Source organism: Canis lupus, chromosome 20, assembly GCF_003254725.2.
Source record: "Canis lupus dingo isolate Sandy chromosome 20, ASM325472v2, whole genome shotgun sequence".
Taxonomy (NCBI): Eukaryota; Metazoa; Chordata; class Mammalia; order Carnivora; family Canidae; genus Canis; species Canis lupus.
This window is the reverse complement of record NC_064262.1, coordinates 52407359-52431835: the sequence shown is the minus strand read 5'-3', so window position 1 is coordinate 52431835 and position 24477 is coordinate 52407359. Positions and strand designations below refer to the sequence as shown.

Genomic DNA, 24477 nt, shown 5'->3' with positions numbered 1-24477 from the left:
AGAGAAGGATGAACATTTTGGGATCAGAGCTTTATCGAGCAGTTGTTTCTTTAGGCCTTGCTCCTCCAGAAGTGAAATTTCTGGGCCAGAGGCTCTGGATGCCAGTTGCCAAATGACTTTGCGGAAATGTCGTGTTGACGGGCGCTCCTCCTAGCATTGGCCGACAGGGAACACCTTGGCCGGCTCTGAGTGTTGTTTGAAACCTCTTTCATAATTTATTGGAGGGAGGGGCCGAGGTGTTGTCATTGTTTGTATTTGCATTTCTTTGATTGCTATTGGGGTTGAGCCTTTTAAAACATGTTTATCATTTGGGTTTTCTCTTCCTGTTCATATGTTTTGTCCAGTTATCTTTTAGTAGGTTAGTGGTTTTCGAAATCCTAGTCAATGCGTGGTTTTCATAGATGAAAGCCATTGACCCTCTGCCAATTGTATTTTCAGACATTTTTGTTCAGTGGTGAAAACGCTCTGGATGTCAGTTGCCAGAGAAGCTTCAAATGTTTATGGAGTCTGGAGCTGGATCTCTGCGTGCCTCTCATGTTACTTTATGTTTAGAAAGTCCTTTTCCATCTGTAAAATGAATGTTTTTTTTCTCTTTTTTCCAAATTTCCTATTTTAATTTTAATTATCATTAAGAAAAAATTCATCTGGGATTTTGGGATCTATGTGCATGATTCAAAAGGATGTCCCTTTCCCCCAAAATAATTTGCTGGGGTCTCACTGCTGTTTATTGCAGAAATTTATTGCTTTGTCTTTGATTTGGGGTCTCTTTCTGGATGTCCATAAATATGTTCCCTGCACCAAGGCTGCTCCTGTTCTAATCAGTGTACTTTTATAATGTTTTCATAACCAGGGAGACATGTTCCAAACACACACCCGTTACTTTTTTATTGTTTTGACTCTTTCATACATCATGAAATTCCCTGGGAGGAGTTAGTGAACATGAGACCGAGGTGGGAGAAAGTGAGTGGGGGTGCTTAATGGTTGTATCACTAAAGATACAAGGGAAGGGACAAAGGAGGGTCTTCTCCCCTGAGCCCAAAGCTATTGGGAAGCCACAGAAGGTGAGTCCTGAGTACAATCCACAGAATTGTCAGTGAGAAGCCATCTGAGCCTTGGGGAGGAGCCCCTCTGAGGCCCAGGTGTTGGGTTGTGGGGTAACAGAAGGTGAGAGTGAAAGCCACACCTCTTCTGAAAGGTTGGGCGGGGAAGGGAAAGAGAGCCTCGTTGTCTGAGGATGGAGGAGGGTACGATGATTATTATATTGTGGAGCAATCTTGGAGACGTTGGCAGGTCAGGGACAGAGAGAGTCGAAATCACAAAGTTGGGGCAAAGTCTCAGAGAAGTCGAGTGACTACTTGTGGGTTTGGAATTTTGTAGAACAGGCAAGCTTCTGACGCGTGGGTGGGCAGCAGGTACGGGTGGATGAACTGGGAGCCATGGATTTGGGGGGGGGGGTTGGCATTCACGATGGTGAGGGGAGAAGGGGATGTTCAGGATCTATGTCACAAGGGCACACGGCTGCAAGGGGAGCACTGTTATCCTCATTTTAGAGACCAGAGGGGTTCCTTAACTTCCCTAAGGCCACACAGCTAATAAAAGACAGCTGGGGTTCGGGCCAAGGCCGAGACACAAAAAAGACAAGGGTTGGGGGAGGGGGAAGGCTGTCCCCTCGGTTTAGAAATGGCTGAGCCACTTGTAGTTGGGGCACCAGGGAAATAGGGAACATGCTTTTATTATTCCAATGCTGAGGTCTCCAAATTTAGGTCTCTTGTTTGAAATGCTCCGGGCTCTTGTGTCTTGAGATATAATTTAAGACATTCCTCTGTGGATTTATTTCTGTACACATTTTCGTCAAAATATCCAGAATGGTATTATCTGCAGAAATGTCCCTGATGTGAGCAGTTTTGTTTTTTTTGTTTTTTTGTTTTTTTGTTTTTTGTTTTTTGTTTTTTTTTTTTTTTGCTTTTTTTTTTCTTTTCCTAATCTCTTGCTTTTGAGAACAGCCTTGTTTTTTTCTGCTTTGGAAATGGGGGCTTTGTCATGGGGGAGGGTGTGGCTCTGCACATATTGCTGTGACCACCTGCTGAGGTACGTGGCTCCTGGCATCTGGCCTTGCTGTCAGCTGCTCCGGGTGCGTGATCAGAGCTGAGGACCCTTCGGCGAAGCATCGTCCTCTCCTAGTAACAGATGTTGAAATGATTGTTCTTGGAACCCGTGCCCCTGGCCTTTTCTTTTTCCCCTTAATTCCTTTTATTGCGGTAAAATGCAAATAATATAAAATTCACCATTTTAAGTTTTCTTCTTATTCTTTTTTAAAGATTTGGGATTTTTATTTCTTATGATTTTTTTTTTAAAGTAAGCTCTCTACCCAATGCGGGCCTCAAACTCACAAACCCGAGATCAAGTGTCACGCGCATGCACTATCATCTCAGCCAGCCTGGTGTGGGCCCATCCTAAATATTTTTAGGTGCACAATTTAGTGGCATTAAATATACTCACACTGTCGTGCAAGCATCCCCACCATCCATCTCCAGACGTTCTCATCTCCCCACATGGAGACTCTGTCCCCATGAAACACTGACTTTCCACTCCCTCCCCTACCCTGGCTCCCACCGTCTACTTCCTGTCTGTATGGATGGGGCTCCTCTCGGGACTCAAAGAAGTGGAATCCTATAGTGTCTGGACTCCTGCCATTGGCTTATTTCACTGAGTATGTCTTCCAGGTTCATCCACGTTGTGTGTGTGCATTGAACTTCATTTTTCAGGCTCAATGATCTTCCATTGTGTGGTTGGACCACATTTATTTATCATTATCCATAGATGGGCTTCCACATTTTAGCTACTGTGAGTAAGGTTGCTGCAAACGTGGGTGTATGTCTCTGGCTTTTTATTATTTATTTATTTTGATATTTATTTATTCATGAGAGACACACAGAGAGAGGCAGAGACACAGGCAGAGAGAGAAGCAGGCTCCCTTTGAAGAGCCCGATGCGGGACTCGATCCCAGGACCCTGAGATCACGACCTGAGCCGAAGGCAGATGATCAACCACTGAACCACCCAGGTGCCCCCATCTCTGGCTTTTTAAATGCTTATGCTTCCTTGCTGCCCTGGCCTTTGAAGGCTTATCTAATGTCCGGTGAGACTCGAACACAAAACAGACCAAAATGAGCCTTTTGAGGATGCTCCCCCCTCTCAGGAGACAGCCCCGTGGCCAGTGAAAAACTATCCATCAACTCGTTTAGTTCTCTAGAGCCCCCTCAAATGCTTCCCGGAACGTCGAGAGCCGTTGTCTTTTTCTTGCCTGATTGTCAGGCTCTGGAGGCTTTTAGGGTCGGGGCCAGTGCTTGGGATGACGGTGTCAGATTGTTCTCTGGACCCGGTTTATGCATTCTCCACAGTGTCCCTTCTTCATCCTGTTCTCAACGATGCTTTAAGCAGAGAAAACAAAGCAAGGCTAAAGGAAGGCCAAGGTAATGAAAGGGAAAAAATATCATCGTGATGTGGGGTTTGAAGTGCTTCTTCTCCATCACCCTGCCCGCGGGTTTGGGGCGCAGATTCCAGGGGAGGCCAAGTGCGACAGGCCTTGGATGGGCAGGGTGGAGATGCAGGACTCGACCCCAGCAGCCTGGGACCACCACCTGAGCCGAAGGCGGATGCCTAACCACCTGCGCCACCCAGGCTCCCCTGGTGGCTAATATTGCCATGGACTATGTGACAAGGCACACTTGCCGGGAGGGTTCTAGGCGAGGGCTCTCTGTGGGTGGGAGCATGGGTCGAAGCCCCAAATTTGCCTTTGGGCCTTAGAATATCTCCCTTTCCCCAAATCACTGTGTCATTAAGACCCCGAAGGTTGGCCTCGCCAACCCTTTTTCAGAACTGCCTGGAGACCTGTTTTGCTCCTCACTGGTCATGAGCCAGGTCAAGCCTCTGTCTCCTGATCCAAAAGATGGGGACAATTATGGGACCTGCTTGTCAGAGTTGTGGTTTGGGAATAGGTGAGTTGGTACAGGGGGTGCATTGAACCCAGCACCTGGCACTCTGCGAGTGTTCTAGAAGCTTCCTGGGGGGCGCCATGGGTCCTCTACCCTTCTGAGCAGACCAGCCGCTGGGTGAATACTTGCCAGGGGTTGGCTCCAGTTCTGACTTGGGGCTTAGGGCAAGCAGAGGAGAGCGCCCTGTACGACCTGCCCACGAGGGGTGTTGGACCAACAGCCCAAGGGGAAGACCCCTCTGCCCACCTGGTGTCTTCACATGCTCCAGACCTCCAGCTCTGGGCTGTTGGGGGCATCAGAAGCCACAGAGCTTGCTTGACCAGCTGCCCTAGCCAAACCTACTGGCATTTTTTTTTCTGGGAGGCCACCCCAGCTGCTTGCTGCCAGTCAGAGGAGTGGGTGAGGCTGGGACATGCAGGGTGCCAGGAAACTGGCCGCGATGCCACATATGACATGGGCGGGAGTGGAGGAACAGGCAGTGGAGGGAGGCAGGTCTCTCCTCCCTGGGTTTGATACATCTTTGTTTCAGGTTCTCTGAACACTGGGGAGCCCTATTTAGATTAAATATAGAATATTTAATTCTGCCTTTGACTTTTAAAAAAAATTATTTATTCATGAGAGACACAGAGAGAGAGGCAGAGACACAGGCAGAGGGAGAAGCAGGTTCCCTGCGGGGAGCCCAATGTAGGACTCGATCCCGGGACCCCGGGATCATGCCCTGAGCCAAAGGGAGATGCTCAACCACTGAACCACCCGGGTGCCCTTGCCTTTGACATTTTAATAATCAGAATCTTCTTGGTCACAAACGACTTATTTTGTGGCAGGCACTGCTCTAAGTGCTTTGCTTGTAACACTGCGTTGAGTCCTCCTCTAATTGCTTCTCACAGACGAGGCCACGGAGGCCCCCAGAGGATAAGCCACTTGCCCCCGATCTTGTGGCTAGTGAACAGTACAGATGGGATTCCAACTGGAAACCCAGGCGTTCAAGCTCAGAATTTGAGCTCTTCACCACGAGGCTCTCCTGCACCCAAGGTGGAGATTTGGGGAAGTACAGAAGACAAAGGAATAGAGGGGAGGGGGAAATCCCCTAGAATTTTCGCTGCCAACATTCTGGCTGCTCCTCCCTCCCTCCCTCCCTTCCAAATTTATTTATTTGTGAGAGACCCAGAGGGAGAGGGAGAGGGAGAGGGAGAAGCAGGCTCCCTGCAGGGAGCCTGATTCAGGACTCGATCCCAGGACCCTGGGGTTAGGCCCTGAGCCTAAGGCTCAACCACTGAGCCACCCAGGTGCCCCTGGCTGCCTTTTCTTATAGCTTTTTTCATCCTGCCTTAAGTTAGCTGCCTCCTCCCTCAGGCTAAGATTTCTTGAAGACAGCGACGGTGGCTCTCCTTGCTGTGTCCCAGCACCCGTCATATAGATAAGCAATGGTATCTTTGACCACTCAGTCCCAGCTGATATTTATTGAGCACCTGCTAAGCGGTAGGCATTCGACTATCGCTGCCTCATGGAATCCTCACCACAGCCAGCCTGCGAGAGGATGGGATTCCCATTTTACAGAAGGGGACACTGAGGCTAGAGCGGTAAGTAAGAGACTTACTCCTGGACACTTTGCTGGGGAATGGTTTGACCTCAGCCTTGTCTGGTGTCCTTGCCTGGAGGTCAGCAAACTGATCCGTGGGCCAAATCTGACCCATCAGTGATTTATGTGTGGCCCATGAGCTAAGAACGCTTTTTATATTTTACAAAGTTGTGTGTGGGTGTATGTGTGTGTGGAAATCTAAAGGATAATATTTTACGAAGGGTGAAAAATGCTGTGAAATTCACATTTCAGTGTCCCAAAATACAGGTTCATTGGAACATGGCCAGGCTCGCTCTTATATTCATTTACATAATGCCTGTGGCTACTTTAGTGCCATGAATAGTTGCAACGGAGACTGTATGGCTCTTTACAGAAAAAATTGTGCCCACCTTTGTTCTTGGCTACATACCTTATAAAGATGGGGTAGAGGCTGTTGTCGTTGGAAATTGGGAGCATCCTTGCATCCGGCCGACACGGTATTCCTGCCCCTTGCTGGCACTGAGGGGAGGGGACTGTGAGGCATGGGGTGCTGTCCTCACCTTACTTTACATCAGGAGTTCTTGTTTTGGTTGGGGAGTCAAAAGGCAGGAGTGAGTTACCCACTCAAAGCAGCCCAGCTGGCAGGAGACGTCACAAGGCAGGCAGGCCACCCAGCCCCCTTTCCTGTTCCCCTCCAAGTGAGTCATCGGATTGGTGGTTCTAGATACGTCTGGAGCCAGAGCACCTGGAAATCACGATGTTCTCTAGATAATATCGTTGCAGAATATTGATAAATTAAATTCCTTTGTGGCTGTGTCACTGTAGTCTCTGCAGAAAACAGGAAAGTCTAACTTGTGCACATGGGCATTGAATAATAATGATAATGATAATGATAATAATAAAATATGGTGGATTGTGTAGCATAATGGGCCATTTGAATTTTTGATCCATATTCCTTTTTGTTTTGTTGACAGTCTTTTTAAAAATCTAGGAGAGGATTAAAAGCACCGAACTGAAAAAAAAAAAAAATCCAGGGTCATTGTAATTTCCTTATCATGGAGATGACTGGAATTTTTAAAATGAACTTCTGGCTTTGGGGATGACTGGATTTTATATAGCAGGAAGGAGCAAGTGCTCCCGGTTCTCCCCAGGGTTGAAGACAAGTCACCATTGGCATTTGTGGAAGGTTGGAGTGGTTTGGTTCCACTGGCAAGTGATGCTTAGAAAGAGGGTAAGAAGGAAGGGTGCTGGGCACCTGGGTGGCTCCGTGTGGTTGAGCGTCTGCTTTTAGCTCAGGTCGTGGTCCTGGGGTCCCGGGATTGAGTCCCATATTGGGCTCCCCACAGGGAGCCTGCTTCTCCCTCTGTGTCTCTCATGAATAAATAAATAAAATCTTAAAAAAAAAAAAAAAAGGAGGAAGGGTGTTCCAGATGGGTTGAATGGCAATGACAAAAAACATAGATGCCTTTTGTGGGCAAGATTAAGGAGGCTGCCTCATGCTGTGCAGAGGCTCAGACCATCCCATGCTCTGGATGCCAGATGTTTTCCTGTGGCTCGAGGGAGAGGTCTTGAAGGTTACATTGGGGCTGTGTTCAGGATGGCCTGTTTCACTGATAGTGAGTAAACAGCTGTGCCAAACCAGGCATGTTGCTGGGACCTCAGAGTCCTTGCTGAGTTGGGGAAGAAGTCAAGGATGTCACTATAAAGTTATAAGCTAGGTAGGCAGAAAGTGTTTTGGGAGGCTGGAGCATACACTGAAGGAAGGTAGACCAGTTGACCGCATTGAAATCTTTAGTAGTGAAGATTCAGATCAAGTTTGAACGAGTGCCCGGCTTCCTGGAGGGGGCTTAGGGGATTCCAATGAACTATTTTATCGCATAGAGAAGTAAATTGGCCCAATCTTTTTTTTTTTTTAAGATTTTATTTATTTATTCATGAGAAACACACACAGAGAGAGGCAGAGACACAGGCAGAGAGAAAGAGGGAGAACCAGGCTCCATGCAGGGAGCCCGACGTGGGACTCAATCCCGGGTCTCCAGGATCAGGTCCTGGGCTGAAGGCCGTGCTAAACCACTGAGCCACCTGGGCTGCCCTGGCCCAATCTTTTGGAAGAAGGTGGTGTAGAGTTAAATACATAATTATGGAAAGGTGGCCGTCTGGTAACTTGGTAACTGGTCTGACAAGTTTTTCTTTTATTCCCTCCTCCTTGACGAAATTCATTGACCAGTTATTTCCCACCGTGTCACCAGACCCTTTGTCAGGATTAAAATCTGTTCTTTGTGACTGAACACCTGAAATGTCCCCAGGGAGTTCCCGGGGACCTCAGGTCATATGGGGCTCAGAAGCCAGCACCATGCAGTTGTCCTTGTATCCACACATCTGTCCCTGATAGAACATTCCCTTTCCCAGTGAAGAGTTTCAAAATTGTATCCCCTCTCTCCTCTCCTGCCCCCCATTCTTCCTCTCTCCCTTCTCTCTCAGGCTTGGAGGGTGTCTGTGCTAGCTCAGGCTTAGAGATAAATACTGTTAAATAGGATACAAAAAAAAAATTACTTTCCTCTGGGGCCCCATTGTTTGTCATGTGTGGGGCCATATGAGTGGCAGCCATTGGGCTAATTTCCTTCAATTCTGGGTTTGGGAAGTGACCCAAGATCTCCCAAGCCAGCCTTAAGCCCCAGACACGGGACAGAGAGGCATGGGATGAAGCGTGGATCAAATGGCGCTGGGGGGGCATCTGGTAGATAAAAGCCCACAGTCGTCAAGTGCCTGGAGGGTTTGGGGTACAGGGTCCTTTGAGCTTTTTATTAGAGAAGTTTCTTTGCTGCTTCTTTTTTTTTTTTTTTTTTTTGTTTCATCAGGTTGGGTCTTGGGTCTTGAATGACCTCCCCAGGCTTGCGGGCTGCTGTCTAGTGAGGGAGGCTCCTTGATGAGCTTTTTCTAGAGTGTTTCCAAGTTCTTGCCTATAAGAAACTGTTATGCTTGGAAGATGTGATAAGGACCGGGTTTCAAGTACTCACACCAAGTCACACTGGCACAGAGTGTGCACAGCCCCAGTGTTGCTTATTGACCGCCTGCAACGCTTGTCCCTGGGCAAATGGATTCCTGCCACAGCTACCTTATTAGTGGTGTGGAGGTTAAAGGTTTTCACCTTTGCAAAAAAACTGCTGGCTCTCACAGCAGGAGATACGGAAAAGCAAGACAGGCTTGATCCGAAGCATTCAAGATTTCTCTTCTTTAAAGAACAATTTTTTTATTATGGTAAAATGCACGTTAATGCATTTTAAAAACTGTTAGATTTACAGTTAGTGACATTTGGTACATTCGCGGTGCTGTGTGACCATCACCGCTTTATACTTTTCATCATTGGACAAAGGAGCTGTGTCTGTTAACAGTCTGTTTTCAATCTGTTAGAAAGAATTACTAAATGATCCATCAGTTCCACTTCTAGATGTATCCCCCCATCCCTTCCCCAGCCCCCACTAATCTGCTTTCTGTCTCTGTGGGCTCACCTATTCTGGATGTTTCAGTATGAATGGAATCATGTGCTATGTGGCTTTTTTATGTCTTCTTCTTCTTTTTTTTTTTTTTTAAGATTTTATTTATTTATTCATGAGAGACACAGAGAGAGGCAGAGACATAGGCAGAGGGAGAAGCAGGCTCCCCGCGGGGAACCCGATATGGGACTCGATCCCTGGACTGGGATCATGCCCTGAGCCAAAAGCAGATGCTCAACTCCTGTGCCACCCCGGTGTCCCTATATCTTACTTCTTTCACTAGGAGTAAGCTAGTGGTTTTGTGGTTCACCCACGTTGTAGCATATATCAGGACCCCATTCCTTTTCTTGCTGAATAATATTCCATTGCCTGGATATGCCAGTCTTGTGTCTCCATCTACCAACAGATGAACATTTGAGGTGTTTCCACCTTTTGGCTCTTGTGAGTGGTTTTGCTACAAACATTCATTTGTGTACAAGCTTTTGTTTGAATACTTATTTTCAATTCTCCTGGAGGGTATATATCTGGGAATGGAATCGCTGGGTCAATTAGTAATTCTGTCTAACAGATTAAATCAAGATTCATTTATTTCTTTTTTAAAAATATTTTATTTATTTATTTATTCATGAGAGACAGAGAGAGAGGCAGAGACACAGGCAGAGGGAGAAGCAGTCTCCATGCAGGAAGCCTGATGTGGGTCTCGATCCCGGGACTTCAGGATCACACCCTGGGCCAAAGGTAGGCACTAAACCGCTGAGCCACCCAGGGATTCCCCCCCCCCCCTTTTTTAAATAATTATCAAAGAAGACACAGATTCAGAAAACCAAATAAAGTGAATGTATGGCCTAATGGCTGCTCCTTCCCTTTGGGCAAGGCTGTGGCTCTTTGATAATTTATATATTTTTTTAAAGTCTGAAAATTCTTTTCTGTAGTAAAATGGTATTCATTGGTCTCTCTGTTTTTAATGTATAATAAACAAGGGACAGACTGAACTTGGTGATGAAACTTTGTGTTCTTTATGAAGGCAACTTTTGCTAAGAAAATTATTTTTATAAGTGAGCGAGGTATGAAGGTTATTTGCAAAGGACTTTTACAAGGGCAAGGGGAAAAAAAGCCCCAAGAAGTTGATCTTAGGGCTCGTGGTTCTATGGAAGACAGAGTGGATAAGACCTTGAAACACATGCCAGAGGGAAGACAACAGATAAATCTGAGAAAGGAGAGATGTTCCAAATGGGGATGAATTGGGTTTTTTAAAGATTTTATTTATTCATGAGAGACACAGAGAGAGTGGCAGAAACATAGGCAGAGGGAGAAGCAGGTTCCCTGCAGGGAGCCCAATGTGGGACTCCATCCTGGGACCCCAGGATCATGACCTGAGCTAAAGGGAAACATAACTGCTGAGCCACCCAGGTGTTCCCCACATGGGGATGAATTTGATGAAGAAAAAAAGTTGAATTGTCTTAAAGATGCCCATGTGGGGGCACCTGGGTGGCTCAGTCAGTTTAGTGTCTGGCTCTTGATTTTGGCTCCGGTCATGATCTCAAGGGTGTGGGATGGAGCCTGCTTAAGACTCTCTCTCCCGGGGTGCTTGGGTGGCTCAGTGGGTTAAGCGTCTACCTTTGGCTCAGATCGTGATCTCAGGGTCCTGGGATCGAGCTCTGCATTGGGCTCCCTGCTCAGCGGGGAGTCTACTTGTCCCTCTGTCCCCCACCCTTGCTGCTAATGTGCTCTCTTTATCTCTCAAATAAAGAAATGAAATCTTAAAAAAAAAAAAAAAAGCATTTAACTCTTGGTTTTTGCTCAGGTCGTGATCTCAGGGTTCTGGGATGGAGCCTCACATCAGGCTCCATGCTCAGCACGGAGCCTGCTTAAGATTCTTTCTCCCTCTGCCTCTCCTGTTCATGTTCTCTCTCTCTCAAATAAATAAATCTTTTTAAAAAAATTCTCTTTCTTTCTCTGTCCCTCCCTGTGCTCCTGCCTGCACTCTCTCTCTCTTTCTCTCTTTAAAAAAAAAAAAAAAAAAAAAAGCCCCATGTGGTTTAGAGGAGGGTATAATTCTTCACAGACTTTTTTTTTTTTTTCCACAGTTTTGAAAGGATGCCTTTGAAAGACAGCCACACAAGTCCAGTGCACTGCTTGACTTGATTTGGGGACTTCTGGCCATGGGGAGTTTACAAGTCTCTCACGTTGAGGGTGGCAAATAGCAACATGGGCATCTGCAGGATGAGAAATAGGAGCTGGGGACATGAGAGAGGGAAGGGCACAGTGGCACACTGGCCGGCCTTGAGGTCTTGGGAGGAGGGAGGCAGGGAGCTAAGGTGGACCCAGATCATAAAAGTTACAAATTCTGAATCGCAGGGGCACCTGGGTGGCTCAGTGGTTGAGCGCCTGCCTTTGGCTCAGGTCGTGATCCCAGGGTCCTGGGATCGAGTCCCGTGTCTAGCTCCCCACAGGGAACCTGCTTCTCCCTCTGCCTACGTCTCTGCCTCTCTCTATGTCTCTCATGAATAAATAAAATCTTTTAAAAAAATTCTGAATTACAGAAGCCAGAGAATGACAATGACCCCATCTTGACCCACAGTGTGAATATTGCCTACACAGAGACAAGACACGTTGCTGTTTTTCCCGACTTAGCGAAGGATTGCTCGAGAAGGCTTTAGCCAGCCAGGCATGCTCAGTGGGGATCAGCTCTTAGGGATCTGTTCTTGCTAAATGCATAAGTGTACGATGGCATGGCAGGCTGTTTTATTTTAGAGGACAGAGTATTTCTAGAAGGCTTTCTTAGGTTTGGGGGTAACCCCGCTTGCCTCACACTGTTCTCCTCTGAATGTCTTATAATTGCTGCTTCCCCTGATGGGTGGGTGGGCTTCAGCTGCTGAGGGTCCCACCTCTGGTGGCAGTGGAGAACCAATGTAGTGAATTCCAGAGCTGGGCTCTCCCTAAGGTAGCCCTGCTGGTCACATGGGGCAAAGCTTAACTGCATTAAAATGAGATGAAATGAAACATGTATTCCTTGGTTACACTCACCACGTTCAGCCATTGCAGATGTAGAGCATTTCCATCATTCCAGAATGTTCTGTTGGCCAGCGTTGTTCTAGAGCATTCCCATCATTCCAGGATGTTCTGTTGGCCAGCGTTGTTCTAGAGCATTCTCATTCCAGAACGTTCTGTTGGGCAGTGTCACTCTAACTTCCATCATTCCAGAACGTTCTGTTGGGCAGCGTTGGTCTAGAGCACTTCCATCATTCTAGAGCTTTTCATTCTGTGGTTAGATATAGCTCTCAGGTCAGATAGACCTGGATTTGAATTCTATCTCTGTGTGTGACCTTGGCCAAGTCGACTGGCTTTTCCGAGTCCGTTTCCCCTTCTGAAAGGAGGGAATGGCAAAGGACCCAACTCTCATCATTTTTTTTTCACAACTTATAGCTGATATCCCCTCTTTTGATAAAAATAAAAATCTTATTCCTCTGCTTTTTTTGGTTTTGATTTTTTTCCCCACTCTTAACTGTGAAATAAAACGTTGAATTGTTTTTCAACCTTTGTGCCTCCTTGAGAGCCTATAGAAGAGAGGAAGGAGAAACTTGGGAAGGTTGCACACATAACAAAGGGGCTATTCTAGGTATATATGAATGAGAAGAGGAACAAGGAAGGGGTAGGTGTGTGGAGTGGGGCATGAGAGTGTCATCAAGAATGGGGGATACGTCAGCTCCTTCCTGGCTTCTCTTTTCTCCCAGGGGAACAGGGAACAGTGCTTTTCAGTGTAAGCAGAATAGAGCGGGTGTAGCAAAGAGGAAGTAGCCTCCAGATGGGGAAGGCACCGAGGGAGGGGACGCCAGTTTGATTTTGTTTTTCTGGCTCAGCATTGAGCATCTCAGTCAACTCATAATTGCTGGTGATGGGAATCTAGTCAGACCAACTAAAACTATGGTGCAGGGCAGGTGGTTTATTGGGAGGACATAGGGCCTTCTCTTGGAATGTGTATCAGCTAGCTTTTGCTGTGTAACAGATCGCCCTGAAACATAATGGCTTTACACAGCTGTCATTTCTTTTGCTCACGATTCTGGGGGTGAGTGGGGCAGGTTTTCTGGGCTGGACCCATCAGCTGACCACAGACACAGGCTCGGGTGGCTCGGTCGTGAGTCTGGGACCAGCTGGTGGCATGGGTGGTGGCTGGATGATCTAGCATGGCCTCAGTCACATGGCCGGCGGTTGGTGCTGGGCTGTCAACTGGTTTTCATCCCTGTGGCCACTTATCCTGCAGTAGGCTGGCTTATACTCGGATCACATGATGGTCTGGAGGTTCCAAAAGTAGCAAGAGATTAATCCCTAGAGCACAAGTGTTTTCCAAGTCTGTGTTTGCTTCATGTGTGCTAATTTCCTACTGGTCAAAGCAAGTCATGTGGCTGGGGCAAGCTAGAGGCAGGAAGGAGCATAGACTCCATCCCCTGGTTGGATGGGAGGAATGTGTGGTGGTTTTTGCCATCTACCACAGAACCCCAGGGCGGGAAATGCCGTGGCACTCTTGAGACATTTTAGCCAGGATGTAGAGCTTGATCAAACACCCAAGACTGTGTGTGGTATAACTGAGAACCTAAAATGATTTTCCTGAGCAGTTATTTAATTTCCTGAATTCCAATGATGGAATAATCGGTTCCTTTCCCAAAATTACTCTTGATGTTTTCTTTATCATTTATTAAATTCAACCAAACACCAGTGGCCTGCTTCTGGGATACCAGTTCTGTTTCATTCATCTGTGTCTATTCTTTTTTTTTTTTTTTATTCATGAGAGACACACACAGAGAGAGGCAGAGATACAGGCAGGAGGAGAAGCAGGCTCCATGCAGGGAGCCTGATGTGGGACTCGATCCCAGGACTCTGGGATCATGCCCTGAGCCAAAGGCAGACGCTCAACCACTGAGCCACCCAGGCGTCCCTTTTTTCTTTTTTTTTAATTAAAAAATTATTTTTTCATCTGTGTCTATTCTTACTCCAGTATCATACTGATATAATTACCGTAGATTTAGAACCTGTTTTATTAGTGGTAGATCTAGCATTTCCTATTGGACTTTTTCAAAGTGTTTATTTTTCTTTCTTTTTTTTTTTAAACAGAATTCTTTATTAAATTTTTTTTTATTTTTTTATTTATGATAGTCACAGAGAGAGAGAGAGGCAAAGACATAGGCAGAGGGAGAAGCAGGCTCCATGCACCGGGAGCCCGACGTGGGATTCGATCCTGGGTCTCGAGGATCACGCCCTGGGCCAAAGGCAGGCACTAAACTGCTGCGCCACCCAGGGATCCCAAGTGTTTATTTTTCTGATTGCACCCAAGAATCTCCAAATCTACCTCCTCCAGCATATGTAAAACCCATCGAAATTCTTATTCGAAAAATTGTATTAGATCTGTAAATCAGTTTGAGAATGTATACCTTAGTATTTTAATATTTTTCCTTTCCCTTCAGGGGTGTAATCAGTTTCTCCATTTGTTCAAATCTTTTTACATTGTTCTTTTAAAAATATTTATTCTCTATATTTCTTGCTATGATGATTCCTGTATTGTAGGTTTTTTTTTTTTTTTTGGTAAATATTTATTTATTTATTTGAGAGAGAGAGAGGGAGAGAGAGCACGTGCGCCCATGAGCTGGGGGAGGGGCAGGTGCAGAGAGAGAATCTCCAGCAGACTCCTCACTGAGCTGGGAGCTGATGGGGGGCTTGATCTCACAACCCTGAGATCATGACATGAGCCAAAATCAGGGGTTGGATGTTTAACCGACTGCGCCACCCAGGCACCCTTGTATGTAGAGTTCTTGTTCAGTGTTGCTACTGTGAATGGGCATATTTATCCCAAATCCAGATCCTTTAGTGAAATTGATTAGTTGTGTTTTAATTTTTTTTGTTCAATGTGTGCAATTTTATCCTCTACAAATTTTGGTCATTTTTTTTTAACCCTGTCTAAATGTTGTGCTTCTCAATTTAGTTTTAAGTCTTATTCTATTGGGCAGCCGAGGTGGCTCAGCGGTTTAGCGTCGCCTTTGGCCCAGGGCGTGATCCTGGAGTCCCGGGATCGAGTCCCACGTCAGGCTCCCTGCATGGAGCCTGCTTCTCCCTCTGCCTGTGTCTCTGCCTCTCTCTCTCCTCTCTGTGTATTCTCATGAATAAATAAACAAAATCTTAAATCAATCTATCTTATTCTATTAACTCAGGCCTCACGACTAATATTAAATATTCAACAGTGGCATTACCTGACATCCATGGTTAGCAGTTATCCTCAGATAAAATCATCCTTACTTTCCTGCAGTAAACTCTACTTGGTTGTGGTGAATTATTCTCATAGCATAATGTTGAATTTGATTTGCTAGGTTTGCCTTGTTCTGGTTAGTTTTTATTATTTTGGGGGGATTTTTGCCATCTCTGTTCATGAGTGAAATTGTGCTAAGCTTTTGGTTTGTTTGATTTTGCAATCTCTTCATTAGGTTTTATTATCTGATATTCTAGCCACATAATACGAAGTAGGCAAGTTTCCATTTTACATATTTTAGAATTATGGCATCAGGACTAATACTTGAATAACCAGTTATTTGTTGGAAAAAATCACATGGTGTTATCTAACATTCTGGGAAAGTAATTCTTTGAGAACCTTTGAAAATTTTCATATTAGAGTGTTAGAGAAATCAGCTAAATTTTCTTTTTTAACCTCGGGTAAGATCTTTTTGAGTCAGCTTTTGTGATCTATAGTTTCTTTTTTTTTTTTTAAGATTTTATTTATTTATTCATGAGAGACATAGAGACATAGGCAGAGGGAGAAGGAGGCTCCCTGTGGGGAGCCCAATGCGGGACTCAATCCCAGGACTCCGGGATCACAGCCTGAGCCAAAGGCAGATGCTCAACCATTGAGCCACCCAGGCACCCTTGTGATCTGTATTTTCTTAGCAATCATTTTGTTGAGATTTTTGGATTTAATGGCATGCTGTTATGCTTGCTATACTCTTGTTTGTATATTTTCCTTACATCTATTTAGATTTCCCAGTTTTACTCCACCCCCCACCCCCCACCCCAGGAAAGCAGATGTTGGATTTATCTATCAATTCCTCCTCCAGGGCAGCCCCAGTGGCTCAGTGGTTTAGCACTGCCTTCAGCCCAGGCCATGATCCTGGAGTCCCAGGATCAAGTCCCACGCTGGGCTCCCTGCATGGAGCCTGCTTCTCCCTCTGCCTGTCTGTCTGTCTCTCTGTGTGTGTGTGTGTGTGTGTCTCTAATAAATAAATGAAATCTTTAGAAAAAAATTCTTTCTCCACAATTTATTAGTTACTTAAAGGAATCTTATTTTTTTCATTTTTATATTATTTTGAGCCATGCTTTTGCCTCCCCCCCCCCCACCGTGTTTAATGTTTAGATGACTCACCAGACACCCAAATCCTTTTTGAAATAAACTGGGGAATTGAATGAATGAACGAGTAAAGAATTTGATAATGTTCTTTGAATACAATTAAAGCTTTTAAGGCCATAAGTTCAAACCCCGAACATGGCTTTGGCCGCCCTCCAACCTTTTGGCTATGTAACATTCTTGTTTTCAAAAGAATTTGTGAATATAATTTTGATTTGTTATTTTTTAAAAATATTTATTTATTTATGATAGTCACACACACACACAGAGAGAGAGAGAGAGAGAGGCAGAGACACAGGCAGAGGGAGAAGCAGGCTCCATGCACCAGGAGCCCGACGTGGGATTCGATCCTGGGTCTCCAGGATCGCACCCTGTTGCACCCTGGGCCAAAGGCAGGCGCCAAACTGCTGCGCCACCCAGGGATTCCTTGATTTGTTATTTTTGATAATCACTATTAGGAAAGCAGCTCATAAGGGCCAACTCACTTTCAATCGGTTTAAGTGATGAGAATGCTCTGACTTAATCTTCATCGGCACTCTAGGCATTGTCCTTGCTTTACAGCTGGTTTTAACAGCCAATGAAAAACCAAGAGTGCCACAGGAGGGAAAGTGACTTGCCCAAGGTCATGCAGGTAAGCAGTAGGGGTGGGGCTAGGCCTGGCATCTAGCCCAGGGTCTGTTTTGATTCTGAACCACGTGCCTTTTGTGACTCTGCTACGGGGCCTCTCCAGTTGAGTGAGTTTTAATCACTAGTCGTTAGGGTTTAAAGAAAAATTAACTGTTTAGCTTAATGGGTCGTCTCAATCTCCAGTTGATGGGATTAAAAATTTAACTTGTCCTGACTTGTAGAGTAGCTGCATTTTGTGTGGCCTCTTGGTTGCCGAGTGACTGTTCGATGGATGAACAGCTCCTACAAATGAATGCTGCTCAGAGCCGCCAGTGTAGGCAAATGTAGAGTCAGAGCTCCCAGTCTACCCTGGGATGTCCCCCGAGCCGGACATGCACATGGGGTGTGGAACTAAAGACTTCACTTCGATGGCAGAAGATCACTGGCCTCCCAGAGCTGGGAAGCTTTCTTATTGCTCACTGGCTCTGTCATCCCAGCTGCCCTGCCTCCTGGGACAGCTGGAACTGGTGTTTTGCAAAGGCACTTTCTCCTTTTGTCATTATGTGCTTATGGTTTTGTGATGCTGGCTTGGAGGAGCCCGGGCTGGGCCAGTGCTGAACTTGACCTGTGGGCTGCCCCGCTGTTTGGCCCTGGTTGCTATTTCTGGGTCTTGCTCTCAGCGTGAGGATGCTACAAGGCAGTGTGACTTGTCGTGACGTCACGTGGTCAAACCTTTCCTTTAAAATGGTCTGTGATTCATCTTTATTTTTACGGGGCTGTATCATGTTAGAAGTATTACAGTAGGAGTTTTCGTTTGAAATCTAATAAAGGTTTTAATCTGCCATCTGGAGTCTGTGTTCCTTACGCTTTTTTATTGTTCATGACTAAGAGCGGTGTTGGGCTCGGTGGTGGTGGTGGTGGTGGAGGGGGGTGGTTTGGCGGTTCTTATCTGCCGGGAGAAGAAGGTCCAGCATCCAAAACCTAATTTTTTTTGTCGTGGCCGCAGGCGGAGGCTGAGAGCTGAGTGCTGATCCTAAGGAGTCCTTCCTTGGAGCAGTTCTTTTCTTTTGACCGAAACCTTTTATTTTTAATAGCTTTTTTTTTTAGATTTTATTTATTTATTAATGAAAGACATAGAGAAAGAGGCAGAGACACAGGCAGAGGCAGAGAGAGAACCAGGGTCCATGTAGGGAGCCCGACACAGGACTTGATCTGGGGTCTCCAGTATCACACCCTGAGCTGAAGGCAGACGCTCAGCCGCTCAGCTATCCAGGTGTCCCTTATTTTATTTATTTTATTTTATTTTATTTTATTTTATTTTATTTTATTTTATTTTATTATTTTATTATTTTATTTTATTATTTTATTTTATTTATTTTATTATTTATGATAGTCACACACACACACAGAGAGAGAGAGGCAGATACATAGGCAGAGGGAGAAGCAGGCTCCATGCACCGGGAGCCCGACGTGGGATTCGATCCCGGGTCTCCAGGATCGCGCCCTGGGCCAAAGGCAGGCGCTAAACCGCTGCGCCACCCAGGGATCCCTATTTTATTTTTTATTATTTTATTTAATTTTTAATTTTTTAATTTTTTCTTTTTTAAACGCGATGAGTTTAGGCAGGTGTTTCTCAATCCAAGCACTACTGACATTTTGTACCGAATAATTTTGCATTGTGGGGGCCGTCCTGTGCATTGAGGGATGGTAAGCGGCATCCCTGGTCTCCACCCACTAGGCGCCAGTAGCCTTGTCCCAAGTTGTGACAACCGAAAACGTCTGCAGGCATCACTGCCACATGTCCCCTGGTCGAGAGCTACTGCTCTAGTGTGAATATCCTCGTTACCTTCATTCAGTCCAAGAAATAGCACCTTGCCAGTTCCCACTCAAGCCCCTGGATGGGCCAAGGGTCCCAGTCTCTCTTACCTCTCCCCCCACCCCTCCCTGCCCAATAATCATTGTCCTGACCTGGAATAATCATTGCCTTGTGTTTCTGTATACAGTAGTCCCCCTTATCTATGGCTTTGCTTCCTGTGGTTTTAGTTACCTGTGGTCAGCTGTTGGCAGCAAGCAGATCCTCCTGATGAATGCCAGAGGGTCACGAGTCACCTATGTCCTATCACGTAGGCATTTTATCATCTCACCCCATCACAAGAAGGCTGAGTACGGCACAGTCCGATATTTTGAAAGAGGGAGACGGAGAGAGAGCACATTCACGTGACTTTTGTTATAGTCTATTGTTACAATTATTCTACTTCATTATTGACTATTGTTCATCTCTTACCGTGTCTAAGGTCTAAGATACACCTACGTATGTATGGGAGAAACAAAATATATAGGGTTTGGTACCATCCTCGTTTTCAGGCATCCTGCAGGGATCTTGGAATGTGTCCTCTGTGGGTAAGAGGGGCGCCACTGTCGATTGCATTGCAAATCCCTAGATGCTGTGGTTTAATCTTGCCCATGTAAAAAACAAAACAAAACAACCCCCCCCCAAAAACATGTATTAGATCTTTTAAAAAATTGATATTTTTTATTTCTTAAGTTATCTGTGCTTATTTCTGAGGAATATAGGTAAAAGGAAAAGTATCAGGTCACCCTAAAATCCACCCCCACCCCCACACATGGCTTTTAAATTTTTTTTTGGCTTTTTAATTTTGATGAGAAATCTTTCCTAATTGTCGCTGCAAACATATGTGTGTCAATTGAAATCCTATTATGCGTTCAAGAAAATGAGGTTACATGATGCCATCTGATGCCTGTGTTGCAATCTGCTTTTCTTCCTCCCTCTTGGATCTGTTCTTACTCTCTCTATGTAAATATGAATCTATATTATACCTTTAATTCTATATAAATATGATCCTATCTCATACTTTTAATTCCTGTATTGGTGGACATTTTAAGGTTGTTTCCAGTTTATCATTGGCGTGAGATCATGCTGTGACAGAGATTCTGATGTTTACGTTTGTTTACTTCTCTGATTGTTTTCAGCTTTTATTTTTTCACAATTTTATTGAGATATAATTTGCAAGCAATAAAAAGCACACATTTTAAAATTTTATGAAGAGAGAATGCAGAGTGAGAGAGAGAGTATATAAGCAATGGGGAGGGGCCGAGGGAGAAGGAGAAACAGGCTCCCCACTGAGCAGGGAGTCTGATGAGGCGGGGAGATTGTGACCTGAGCGGGAAGGTAGATGCTTAACTGACTGAGCCACCCACAGGCTCCAAAATGCACATATTTGAACAAAATAATGCAAAGAGCTTTGGCAAAAGTATATACCTGGTGCTCACTCTGTGTTGGACGCTAGTCTTAGAGCTTTATAGGTATTGATGCATCTCATCTTCTTGACAACCCAAAGAAGTAGGTGCTGCTGTTATTCCCATTCTGTAGATGGAGACACTGACTCCAGAGAGGCTAAGTGGTTTCCCCAGGGTCACACAGCCAGTACCTGCAGTCTTCCTTCGTCTCCCTGTGCTTTCCTAGTTCTCACACTTCTGAGATCGTGGGTGAGTAAGTAGCTGAACACCTGCAAGCCTCAGTTTCCTCATCTGTAAAATAGGATAGTGGTACCTCCGCAAGTGGGTTGTTAAGGTCAGTTGGTAATGTGGGGGGTCCCCAGCAGTTAATTCCTAACCGCTTGGTTCCTGAGTGGAAGCATCTTTCAGAAGTGAGAGCTCTGTACCCCACCAGCCCCCACGTGGTTCCAACCCCAAATACCTCCGTCAGACTGTCCCTGGGCAGTTCTGCTTTTAGTGTCAATTTTCCCCAGGATGTTTCCTTCAGGGGCAGTGCCTGGTGTCACCCTATTTAGCCAGTTTGAGCGAGGGACTGGCTTGATTCTCCCCTGCAGCTCCTCCTTCAGCCCAGGCTGGAGCTGAGCATCCCATGGGCACCCCATGAATGTTGGAATGAACTTTTCTCATTCAGGGCGCTGGTCCAGGTAGGTCAGACCTCGCTTCTGTGTGTTCATATCTGGGAAGGTAGCTTTAGCAGATAGATTTTGTTTCCATCCTGTCTTATAAGACTGTCCTCTTGTGATTACCGGGGCCTTGGGCATCCGAAGGACTTGTGAAAGGTTTGAATCAGAAGGAAGAAAACTACAGCAGCAGGATTCAAAGGCCTGTATTTGAGCATGTATTTGATGCTTACTGTGTGCTGATGAGCACGCCAATCCTCAGGACAACCCTCTGAGGGATAAGATGTTAGCTTCCCCGTTTTGTAGAAGAGGGAACCGAGGCATCAGAGGGTGGCCTGACCAACGTGGCAGCTTCTGGGCCCACTCTGTGCAGTGTGGCATATGCCTATCATGTGCAATGCCTGGTGGCAGCCTTTACCCACCTTCTTCCAGCGAATCCCTCCGCTGGTGTCCCCATGTGGACGGCCACCGCTGCTGGCTGGGTCCCCGCCAGCCTTGCAGAGCTGTCGCTGGAATTGGTTGCAATGTGCAGCGTGAAGCTGCTTGGTCAGCTCTGTGAAATCCTGTACAAAAGCGAGCTGAAACCCAACAGGGCTCGCGTCCTCCCACTTTGTGTTGTTACAGTTTGCGTAACTCTTCTCTCTCTGAGACGGAGGTGATAGGATCTGAGGGCAGGTATCAGGGGCTCTGGATCTCTGCAGGAGGCCAGGCGTGCCCTGTGGTGGTTAGGTGTTTGTGTTCTGCAGAGGGGCGGCCCGGGCGGGTCTCTGATCTGCAGGTGCCCTCGTCACTCTGGCTGGGGCTGTCACATGACGACACGGACCTCTTACGCTAGCTACCAACTCCTGGGGCTCTCCCACACGGCTTCCCGGAGTCCTCAGCTGAGCACTGTTATCTAACACATACCTGCCTTGCTCACCCTGTGCCCTGGGGTCCTTGTTGAGAAAATCCCAAGCTAACAGGGCCAGGAGGGTGGCAGCCGCATTGCCCTTGGGTGGGTGGCTGGAATTTTGGCATTCCCTGGCATTGGACCCTGGCATTTGGGGTAAAGCAAGTCAGGATTTTCCACGGGGGCAGAGCAGACGCCTGCTGGCCTTGGGCAGGTGTCTTAGCTCCGGTTGCTAGAACAAAATACCGAAGATTGGGTGGCTTAACAATAGACATTTATTTCTTCCAGTTCTGGAGGCTGGTAAGTCCCAGATCAGGGCACTGACAGGTTCTGTTCACCCGCGTCTTGGCTTGCACGCGGGCTGCCTTCTCGCTGCACCTTGCACGGCCCTTCCTTGCTGCGTGCTCCTGGAGAGAGAGCTCGTGTTCGGACATTCAGGCACGTTATTGCGTTTACCAGTAGCTGGTCCCTTTTTAAGATCGCGGAGGAGAAATCCATTGTGTGGGCATCTGGGATTTCATATTTCCCTGTAAAGAGCATTCAGGTTGTGTTCCTGGGGACGTGTGCCCCCGAGCCTTTGTGTGCCTATATGTTTTCCTTTCTCCCGGATACACACCTAGGAGCGGCATGCACACGTTGATCTAGGTTTAACCTTAAGAAATTGCCGGACAGTTTCCCACATTACGACACCGCCAGCAACGTACCAAGAGTTCAGTGGCTCCGTGTCCCCACCAGCGCTTGGTACTGTTAGTCTTTTTTCACGTTAGCCGTTCTGGTGGGTGTGAACTGATGTCTCATTGTGGCTCTCATTTGCGTTTGTCTGATGACCGGTGGTGTTGCACATCTTCTCACAGATGTATTGGAGATCTGTATATGCTTTGTGGAATGATTGTTAAAATCCTTTGCCCTTTCGTTTTTTCCTTGTTTCATTATTTGAACATTTTGCAATCAAGAATGATGTCAGAGAGAGGTGTTGTGAATATTTTCTCCCATTTACTGGCTTAACCTTTTCTTTCTTTTTTTTTTTTAAACCATGCCTTTTGAGGAGCAGCCAGTTTTTAAGGTGATGTTATTAACTTAATTAGCTCCAAGTCGTGGCTTTGAGAATCCTCCTGAAACTCTAACCCCAGATATATGATTTTTGCATGATTTTATTCTTTTTTGTTTGTTTATGAATAGCATTTTTAAAAAGATTTTTAAAATTTATTTGTTCATGAGAGACAGAGAGAGAGAGAGAGAGAGGCAGAGACACAGGCAGAGGGAGAAGCAGGCTCCATGCAGGGAGCCTGACGTGGGACTCGATCCTGGGTCCCCAGGATCATACCCTGGACCGAACGCAGTGCTAAACTGCTGAGCCACCTGGGCTGCCCGAATAGCATTTGTTTTTAAGGCCAGTTGGAGGTTTACAGAAAAATTGAGTAGAAAGTTAAAAAAAACAAACAACAACAACAACTCTTGTAGAGTCCCTCCCCCTCCCAACACAGCTTCCCCTATTATTAACATCTTGCATTAATGTGGTACATTAATACTGCCCTCTCTATACACAGGGGGTTTGTTCCAAGACCCCCAGCAGATGCCTGAAACCGTGGATAGTACTGACCCCTGTCTATACTATGCCTTTTCCTCTACACACATATCATCGGTGAAGTATAATTTACAAATTATGCCCAGTAAGAGGTTAACAGCAAAACAGAACAGTTACAACCATATAATGTGATAAAAGTTATGTGAATGTCATCTGTCTCTCAAGACTCTTGCTGTGCTGTACTTACCCTTGTTCTTGTGATGATGTGAGATGATAAAATGCCTACGTGATAAAATGCCCGGGAGGGGAGTGACACAGGTACTGTGACGTCACGTTAGGCCACCGAGGACCTTCTGATGAAGCGGCAGAGAAAGAATCTGTGCTTTGGATCATGTGGTTAACTGCATGGTTGACCGTGGGTAACTGAAACCGTGGTGGTGATGGGGGCTACTGTATATTTGTTGTAATCAATGAGCTAATATAGGATTATTAACCAAAGTCCCTAGTTTACATCCAAGTTCATATGTGGGGTGGACATCCTCTGGGTTGGGACATAATGGATAATGGCATTATTATCCACCGTCAGTGTCAAACACAGTGGTTTCACTGCCTGTGCTCCAGTTCCCTCATTCCCAGAACTTTTTATTTTATTTTTTTTATTTTTGTCTATTTATTTGAGGGAGAGTGACAGAGAGAGAGAGAGAGAGAGAGAGAGAGAGAGAGAGCGCACAAGCAAGTGAAGGAGCAGAGGGAGAAGTCGATGACCCACTGAACAGGGAGCCCAATGCGGGCCTCGATCCTAGGACCTGGGGATCACGGGATCACGACCTGAGCTGAAGGTAGATGCTTAAACCACCTGAGCCACCCAGGCACCCCCCTCCTTCCCAGAACTTTATTCTGTAGTGTGCTAGAACTCTTTCATGTGAGTTTGGAGCAAAGATGTTAGGGTGGTTTTCTATCTGTAAGTATAAGGAGTCAGAATTTAAGAAATTAAAGACTATCCTTGGAGAGGGAGAAGCGTAATAGGGGTCTAATGACCTTCTCAGGATCTTTCAAGGGAGGGAAAGCTGGAGGTTGAACCTTGCCTTGTTTTTAGACTGTGGACCAGGTTTA

At 46.0% G+C, this 24477-nt stretch overlaps 1 protein-coding gene across 2 annotated transcripts in view; it reads left to right on the top strand.

Annotated features, from left to right (window-relative positions):
- The window catches only part of INSR (insulin receptor), a 135100-nt gene that overhangs the window by 17687 nt on the left and 92936 nt on the right, over nucleotides 1–24477 (top strand). The gene's annotated exons all lie outside the window — the stretch shown is intronic.